Consider the following 7,702-nt stretch of genomic DNA (forward strand, 5'->3'; position numbering starts at 1 on the left):
AGGGAGTCCCCAGTGCGGGGTGATTGCCAGGGGCAGGGAGCTGCTGCAAGACCGATGGGGAGCCCTGTCCAAGGAGGGACAGGAGGGGATCCTATTTCCTCAGTGAGTTTGTGTGGAGTCAATCCCCATGGCCCACAGCAGAGACTGCCCTGCATCTCTTTCTCTCCTCGCCTTCTTACTTCTGTGCTCCGTGATTACATCACAAAGGATTTACCGGTCTTGAGCTCTGCTTTTGCAGGAATTCACGCGAAGACAGTCACACAGTAGAATAAGTGGCAAAACTGGTACTTGAACTGACATGTGCCCAGGAGAACCCCAGGATCACTGCGTGGGGGAGGGGAAGAAGAGGTAAAGTGGGTTGCTGTTGCCCCCTGCAGGCGGCTCTGTAGGTGTGGTGGTGGATACCAGGCTGTGTTCTCAGGCTGCCGGGAAGGAGGCAGTGACATTGGCTAGGTGTGGTGACATCACACCTAGCTCGGGTGTAGCAGGATTTTTTTTTTTTTTTAAGATTTTATTTATTTATTCATGACAGACAGAGACATAGGCAGAGACACAGGCAGAGGGAGAAGCAGACTCCCTGTGGGGATCCCGATGTGGGACTTATCTGGAGACTCTGGGACCACGACTTGAGCCAAAGGCAGACACTCAACCACTGAGCCACCCAGGCATCCCTGGTGTAGCAGAATTTTATGAGAAATCACATTCCTTGGCTCTGGAAATAGAAGTTAAAACAAAACAAACCCTTTATTGTCTAAAGGAGTCAGCAAGTGCAAAGAAATGCTTGGGAAGAAAGAAGATCCACATGGCTTCTCTCTTTTCTTCTCCAAGAGTAAAGTCTAAACTCTACTCTTGTGCCACTTGTCCTTTGAACTGTTGCCTGAAATTCCACTTAGGAGCTCATTCCTTACAATTTAACTTCTGATCTCCCTGAGAGAATACACTTTCATCTGTCATTACTCACATTCAAGTGTGAACGGGTTTCTGATCCCTCTGTGAAAGCAAGTATTGATGGGGCAAGGGAAGGGGTCACTGGGTGCCTGAGGTAGGTGGGGAAGTGGTTCCTGCCTGGGAGGCAGAGGTAGTAAAGGCCACCTCTCCTAACCCAGCCCAACCTGATTCCAAGTGTGCAGGTGCTAGTTTAGAAAGAGACTAGGAGTTTCAAAGAACCCTAGTGTCCTCCCTGCTGTCTTGTGCGCTTGAACTGTGTAAAAGCTGAGATGCATGGTATGAAAAGCAAGAGAGAAAGACACCCGCGCAGGGCAGAAATGTCTCCCAAGGACTGTAGTGAGCCAGTAGAGCTCTGTTGGTCTCGTTATGGAAGGTGCTGTGATAACTCACACGTATCTTGGGGCAGGAGAGGCACTGTTTTTATCTGTATCAGCTCATAGCTTAGCAGGGAGGAGTGGGCCCAGGGTCCTGTCAGCCAGGAGAGAGACACTTCGAGGAGGAGCAGGGTGGGCAGGGGCACTGCTGTGCAGCACTACCGGGTCCCCATCTCAACCATGCTTTCCTGACTGCAGTTTTTATGAGTGCAGCCAGGGATCTGGAGTCGACATCCTCCGTGGCTGGAGAGTATGCAGAGATGGTGGCCCCCTGTTAGAAAGTTGGGCTTCCCAAGGCTGCTGAAATGGCTTAGGAACCTTGTTTCAGGGAGGGGCATCTCTCCTGATCTCCCAGGAAGAGCTGATTTCCCAGGAGGGTTTCTGGGAGTTAATTTCCAAGGCCAACATCCTTCCTCCACAGATTCTTTTTATTGCCATGGAGACAGGCTGCTGCTCAGTCCAGTGAGGAGTCTGAGCTGCAGATACCATGACAACCTGTGGGGGTTGGAAGCACAGCTCCAAAGTACCTCAGAGACCAGAGCAAGGACAGAGGTCCAGGGACATTATGATTGTCACAGGCTCAGCTGATGAAAGGGGGACAAGTTGATTTTTGACTGCCTTCCCTTCAGTGAGCAGTGAGGGAGGGATGGACATGATGGGCGGGCCTGGGGCTGGCAGGATTGAGGTCTTGGGCTGCCAAAGACAGTCAGCTTCATTCTTTTTCTGATTGCATGTTTTGCTTGTTCCGACCAGGCCAGCAGATACGTGCCTGGAGTCATGACAAAGCCAGAGCAGGGCAAATCTGTCTAGCCCTGGGTGGGGCTGGGGAGGACAAAGTAGCACATTTCGAGGAGGTGACCCACAGCTCAAGCAGTGCTTTTTTTGAAAATCACGCCACTCTTCCCAGGATGGTGGAGGCAAAGGATTTGCTGCCAAGTTGAAGTGAAGCAAATCCTGATTCCCAGGTTGGAACAGCCTGCGTAACCAGTGGGTGAGGTTTGTTTGTGGTATGAGGCCAGAGGCCTGCCACACCCTCCCAGCCTGTCTCCAGGGTTTTCCTGACTCCTGCTGGAGCCTGCCTGACATAGGCAGATCCAGTGACCTCTGTGTTCAGGGCATAGCTGCTTACCTAGCAGAGCGGGGTCAGGAGGCTTGTTCATCTCCTCCTTCCTCCGGGGCTCTTGCTCCATTCCATCGGTCCCCTAGCCCTGGGCTCCCTGACTCCTAGGCCAGTGCTCTTACTCCCACAATTCCATGGTTGGGGTAGTCAGAGAAGCAGCCCTCACCTGGAGGACGGGGAGGACCAGAGTGGTACTGAGGTCTGCCTGTTCCCGGATGGGTTTAGGGAAGTCACAGACACCACCTAAGGCTTCTGGGGGTGTCCTCATGCAGGCCACAGCTTAGAGGACGGCAGGTGATCTGTAAGTGCATCCCCTAGGGCTAAACTGATGACCAAATTTTGATATAGATTCAAGTTACATGACTTCAGTTCTGGAAGGTCAACCTCCGTGCTCTGAGAACGTGTATAAAATGGGGATAAATTTGCAAGGCTGTTAGGAGAATCAAATGAATTAACACCTGCCTGGGCCTGATTTATGGTAGATATTAGGTGTTATTATGATGTCTTATTCCCTAGTCCTCATACAGAGTATGGGAACACAGCTTACTGTTGAATTATTCCCTGTAGATGCCCCCACCCCTGCCCCCACCCCTGAGAGCATCTGCTCGTCCCAGCAACTCCCCCGCTGAGAAGCAGCCTCTGCCCCTCTTCCACCATGTACACTGATTATCTAGGGAGTGGCAATCCCACCCCAGAGCTCTTCATCCTCATCTCCCGGGGATCCCCAGCTGGTAGGGTTTGCACTGCAACCCACCTGGATAAGAGAGCATCATGTTCAGACAACTCTTAAAGTTGATGAATTTCTCAGCTCAACTTTCTTGTGGGATCCTCTAACTTCCATCTACCAGACACGGACATAAGCTTCCAACTGCCCACAATAGGCCCTTCATGTTCTCCTGTAACCAAAGGTCAATTCGGCATTCAGAGCTCTGGCCTGAGGGCTGCTGGCCTTGCCTCCTCCGACATCACCTCACCTAACATGAGAAATGCCTCCATTCCCTCCAGTGCTAGGCCAACCCAATTAGCCCACCTCCATTAACAGCGAGCGGTTCTTCTGAACCAGCCCACAGAGAATGTCTGTATCACCCACAGTTTGTCTTCAGAAGCTCCTCCACTTGGGGTCATCACTGTTTGGTCCATCCCATCACTATAATCATGTGATATTTTTCTCCCTTCCCCAGGTCAAAATATGCTCTTAGGAAGTTTTGCAAACTCATTCGTTCTGATGTGTAAGTGACTTTTAGGACTTAGACACCAAGGATTGAATAGACTTCCAGGTGGCCATCCTTAGTGCTGTGGACTAACTGCATGCACATAAACACATGATAGTGTGCTACAGTGGATGCTATCAGTTGTCACCATCACCACTGTCATTGGTAACATTTATAAGCACCTACTATGTGCCAGGTGAGATATTTGGCTGTTGTATAGTGGTCAACGTCTTTCCTGAATCCCTACCTCATTCATTATGCCAAAATTCCAGAAGGACCAAGGATTTGCATGGAATGCAATATAACTTATGTTGAGATTTGTGGGTAGGGGTACACTTTATAACCCCACGTTATAATACCAAAAGATAAGAAACCACCTAAATGCCCACCAACAGAGGATGAGTAAATACAGGAGAGTATATCCATTTATAGAATACTCTGGGTCTGTTAGGAAGGCATAGGCCTATAACTACTGATAATGGAACAATCTCCAAGAAATAAGTTAAACAGGGAGAGAAAAGCAAGGTGTAGAACAGCATGCAGAGTTTGCTACTGCGTGTGTAGTGAAAGCAAATCTATAGAGATGTATATGCACGTGGCCACGAGTAAGTTAGTTACCCTCTTTCACTCTCCTCTTCTGTAGGATGGGATGTAATGGTACTTACTCCCTGGGCTGTGGTGAGAACTAAGGGAGATAAGTGCCTGTGAAATTCTTAGCACAGTGCCTGGCACAGAGCCTGGCACAGAGCGCCTCACATCAGTCGTGAGGCGCTTTACACAATCATCTCTAGTTATCACTCCGGGTTCAGTGTATTCAACTAAGTTAGGTGCTGTGCATCGGGCACCCAGTAACATCCAGAGATACAAACACAGTGGGAGAGTCAGGCGGTGGGTAACCGACTGTAACAACCAGGAAACGAAGTGCTATAGGACTTCAGAGGAGCACATGTCTCACTTTGCCAGGGGGATATAGGTTAGGGATCCAGGAAGTGTTCACTCAAGACTAGCATCTGACTTCTGATTTCACAGGATGGGGAGGAGCAGCTGCAGCAGAGGGATGTCACACAAAGGGTGGGGGCCCTCTGTCCCTGCCATTGGAGGGAGTGTGTGGAGGGAGGGGCAGACCTCTCAGTGTGGGGACAGAGGCAAAGGCATCAGGTCCTTTCAACAGCAGCGCCTTGCTCCCCTTTACCCTGTGGCTACTTCCTCGGGACCCTAACCTGTTTTGAGTTGCTGCATTGGCGTCGGGGAAGAAGTACGGGGTGGGGCATAGTGCAGACGTGCTTCACACGTTGTAGCCACAGCCCCCAGGCCACGTTAGCTGGGGAAGTAGCCAGTGACCTGTGTCCTTTAGGGCAGGAGTGTTTCTATCCCATGTGCTTCTAATACCGCAGCCGGTTACCCCGAGACACTTCTCTCCCCCCTGACAGAATCACACAGGGGCTATACATGGCTCTTCTATTTTCTCTGTCAATTATGTGTCTATCCATAAAATCTAGATATGTCTCTCCCTCTCTATTTAAGAAGGAAAGGATCATGCTTCTGGAAGGACGAGGAGCCAGAACAACTGATGGGCTCTGGTGGTCACCCTCCAAGCAGAAGAGAGACACCTGACCCGCCAGTGTCTTGTCAGATGATGGATGAGCCACGTCTGCGGAAGACAGCTGAGTGTGTGGCACCCCCCACCCCCGCTGTCTCCAGGGCAACAAAGCCTCTAGATGACCCCCCCCCCAACAATAATGAGATGGAAATGAAGAGCACTGCAGTATAATGAGCACGATAAAAATAGAGACATTGCTAAGTAATGGGCCAGCCATGGTTGAGGAGCAGCAGGAGGAAGACAGGGCCCCTCCTGTGTGGTCTCCTAGCTAGACTGCTGTGTTGCTGAGACTCAACCAGGCTCTGCAGTGGCAAGGATGTCAGAGAGGGATTCCAAAGTGGGCCTAGGTGAAGAGCCCGAGCAGACTCTGTCCTGGTTGCTGTGGGGGAGGGATGATGTGGGGCCAGCCCACCTGCTGATGGTGGGAGGGAGGTTGCTGCCATCTGCACGAACCCCTAGCCTGCCTGTGAGTACCAGCAAATGGTCTAAGAGTTAACGTGCCAGATTTTTTTCCCCCTAAAATGTTGCGCCTCTTGTCTGTAGTGTATAGTGGAAGAAGCCTTTTAATTTTACCTTTGTTTTTTCTTTCTTTGTTCAGTTAAAGGCTTGGGGAATATGCCAGGAAAGGTAGTTGCTCCCGGGGAAAGAAGGATTCACGTGCTACAGAGACAGCTGTCTCTGAAGCCTTCTGGTGCCAAGACCCTCTGCAGTCTTTCTTTTTTTATTATTTCTTAAAACATTTTCAATTAAAATTATTTTTTGAATAAATAATACCTGTATATAGTACAAAATTCAAAAGGAACAAAAAGGTTTATGGTAAAACTAGATATTCCTTCTTCTTGCTCTCCACCCCTGGTCACCGTTTCATTCCTAGAAGCAGCCCCTGCTGGCGGTTTCTTGTGCAGCTTTCCAGAGATGCTAAGCACACATAAGGGCATGTGTCCCCCTCCTCAACACACTTTTTTTTTTTTAAATCTAAGTGCTAACATACCCTATCAGCCAGAGCCTTGATTAAAAAAAAAGATGGCCCACATAGAGTCAAGCCTAATGAATGGTGGTCTGCAATAGTGTGGGCAGGACATAGGAAAAGCACAAAGGAGAGTGCGATGCCCAGGACCAACAACAGTGTGGTGAGATGGCCCAGTGACTCCTGTGAGCAGCACAGCCAGCAGGGCGTCCCAGGGAGGAGGCCAGGGGCATAATTACCCACGCCCCTTCTCCTCTCTCCCTCTGTCCTCTAGCTGCAATACTGAGAATCCAAAATGAGCCAGAGAACAAGACAGTCTATGGACATAGTTTACAGAGGTCACTTGGGCAGGAGAGATGGAGTGAGTGAGGAGGGCAAGCGGTGGCATGGCACCCACACATGCATTCAGCACCTAGATCCACATTTCATTGTTTCCCACTTAACCTATAGCCTCACTCTTCTGCTGGCCTAGAGCACTCTGTAGGATTCTTGCTGTGAAATGCTATATCACATAGATAGTATATATAATATACATACGTGAATGTAATATATACAAATATAAACATATATGTTCTTATATATATATATAAAATGAATAAAAGTCCATGGGTGGACTTTTTGTTTTATTTTTAATTTTTAAAGATTTACTTACTAATTTTTTTTCTTTAAAGATTTTACTTGGGGGATCCTTGGGTGGCTCAGAGGTTTAGTACCTGCCTTTGGCCCAGAGCATGATCCTGGAGTCCTGGGACCAAGTCCTGCATCGGGCTCCTTGCATGGAGCCTGCTTCTCCCTCTGCCTGTGTCTCTGCCTCTCTCTCGTGTGTGTCTCTCATGAATGAATAAATAAAATCCTTAAAAAATAAAGATTTTACTTATTTATTTGAAAAGAGAGAGAAGGCACAAGCAGAGGGAGCAGCCGGCAAAGGGAGAGGGAGAAGCAAACCCCCTGTTGAGCAGGGAGCCTGATGCGGGACATGATCCCAGGATCATGACCTGAGCTGAAGGCAGATGCTTAGCTGACTGAACCACCCAGGCACCCCTATTTACTTATTTTAGAGAGAGAAAGAGTGTGCACTTGCACCAGTGTGGGGGGGGGGGGTGAAGGGAGAGAGAGAGAAGCAGACTCCCTGCTGAGCATGGAGCCCATCACAGGGCTTAATCTCACGATCTCACAACCCTGAGATCATGACCTGATCCGAAATCAAAAGTCATATGCTTAACCAACTGAGCCACCCAGGCACCCCACACCCATGGACTTTTATGATTGTTTCCAATCTTCTGCTATTACAAACAATGCTGTGAGGCATATCCTTCTACTTAGTCATTTCACAAGGCAAGGATATACACAGAATAAATTTCCGGGAAAGAGATTGCTGGGTCAAAGAGTGTATGCTTTTAAAATTTTAATAGACACTGCCACATGCCCCTGCATTGAGTTGGTACAAATTTATACGTACATCAGCAATAGATAAGATTTCTG

At 49.0% G+C, this 7,702-nt stretch overlaps 1 long non-coding RNA gene across 1 annotated transcript; it reads left to right on the forward strand.

Annotated features, from left to right (window-relative positions):
• The first annotated feature begins 202 nt into the window (after positions 1-202).
• Positions 203-5,963, forward strand: LOC144320014 (uncharacterized). Its single transcript, XR_013385610.1, has 3 exons — positions 203-348; positions 5,178-5,321; positions 5,852-5,963. It is a non-coding gene; the product is annotated as an uncharacterized LOC144320014 (long non-coding RNA).
• The last annotated feature ends 1,739 nt before the right edge of the window (positions 5,964-7,702 follow it).

This window comes from Canis aureus, chromosome 9, assembly GCF_053574225.1.
Source record: "Canis aureus isolate CA01 chromosome 9, VMU_Caureus_v.1.0, whole genome shotgun sequence".
Classification (NCBI taxonomy): Eukaryota; Metazoa; Chordata; class Mammalia; order Carnivora; family Canidae; genus Canis; species Canis aureus.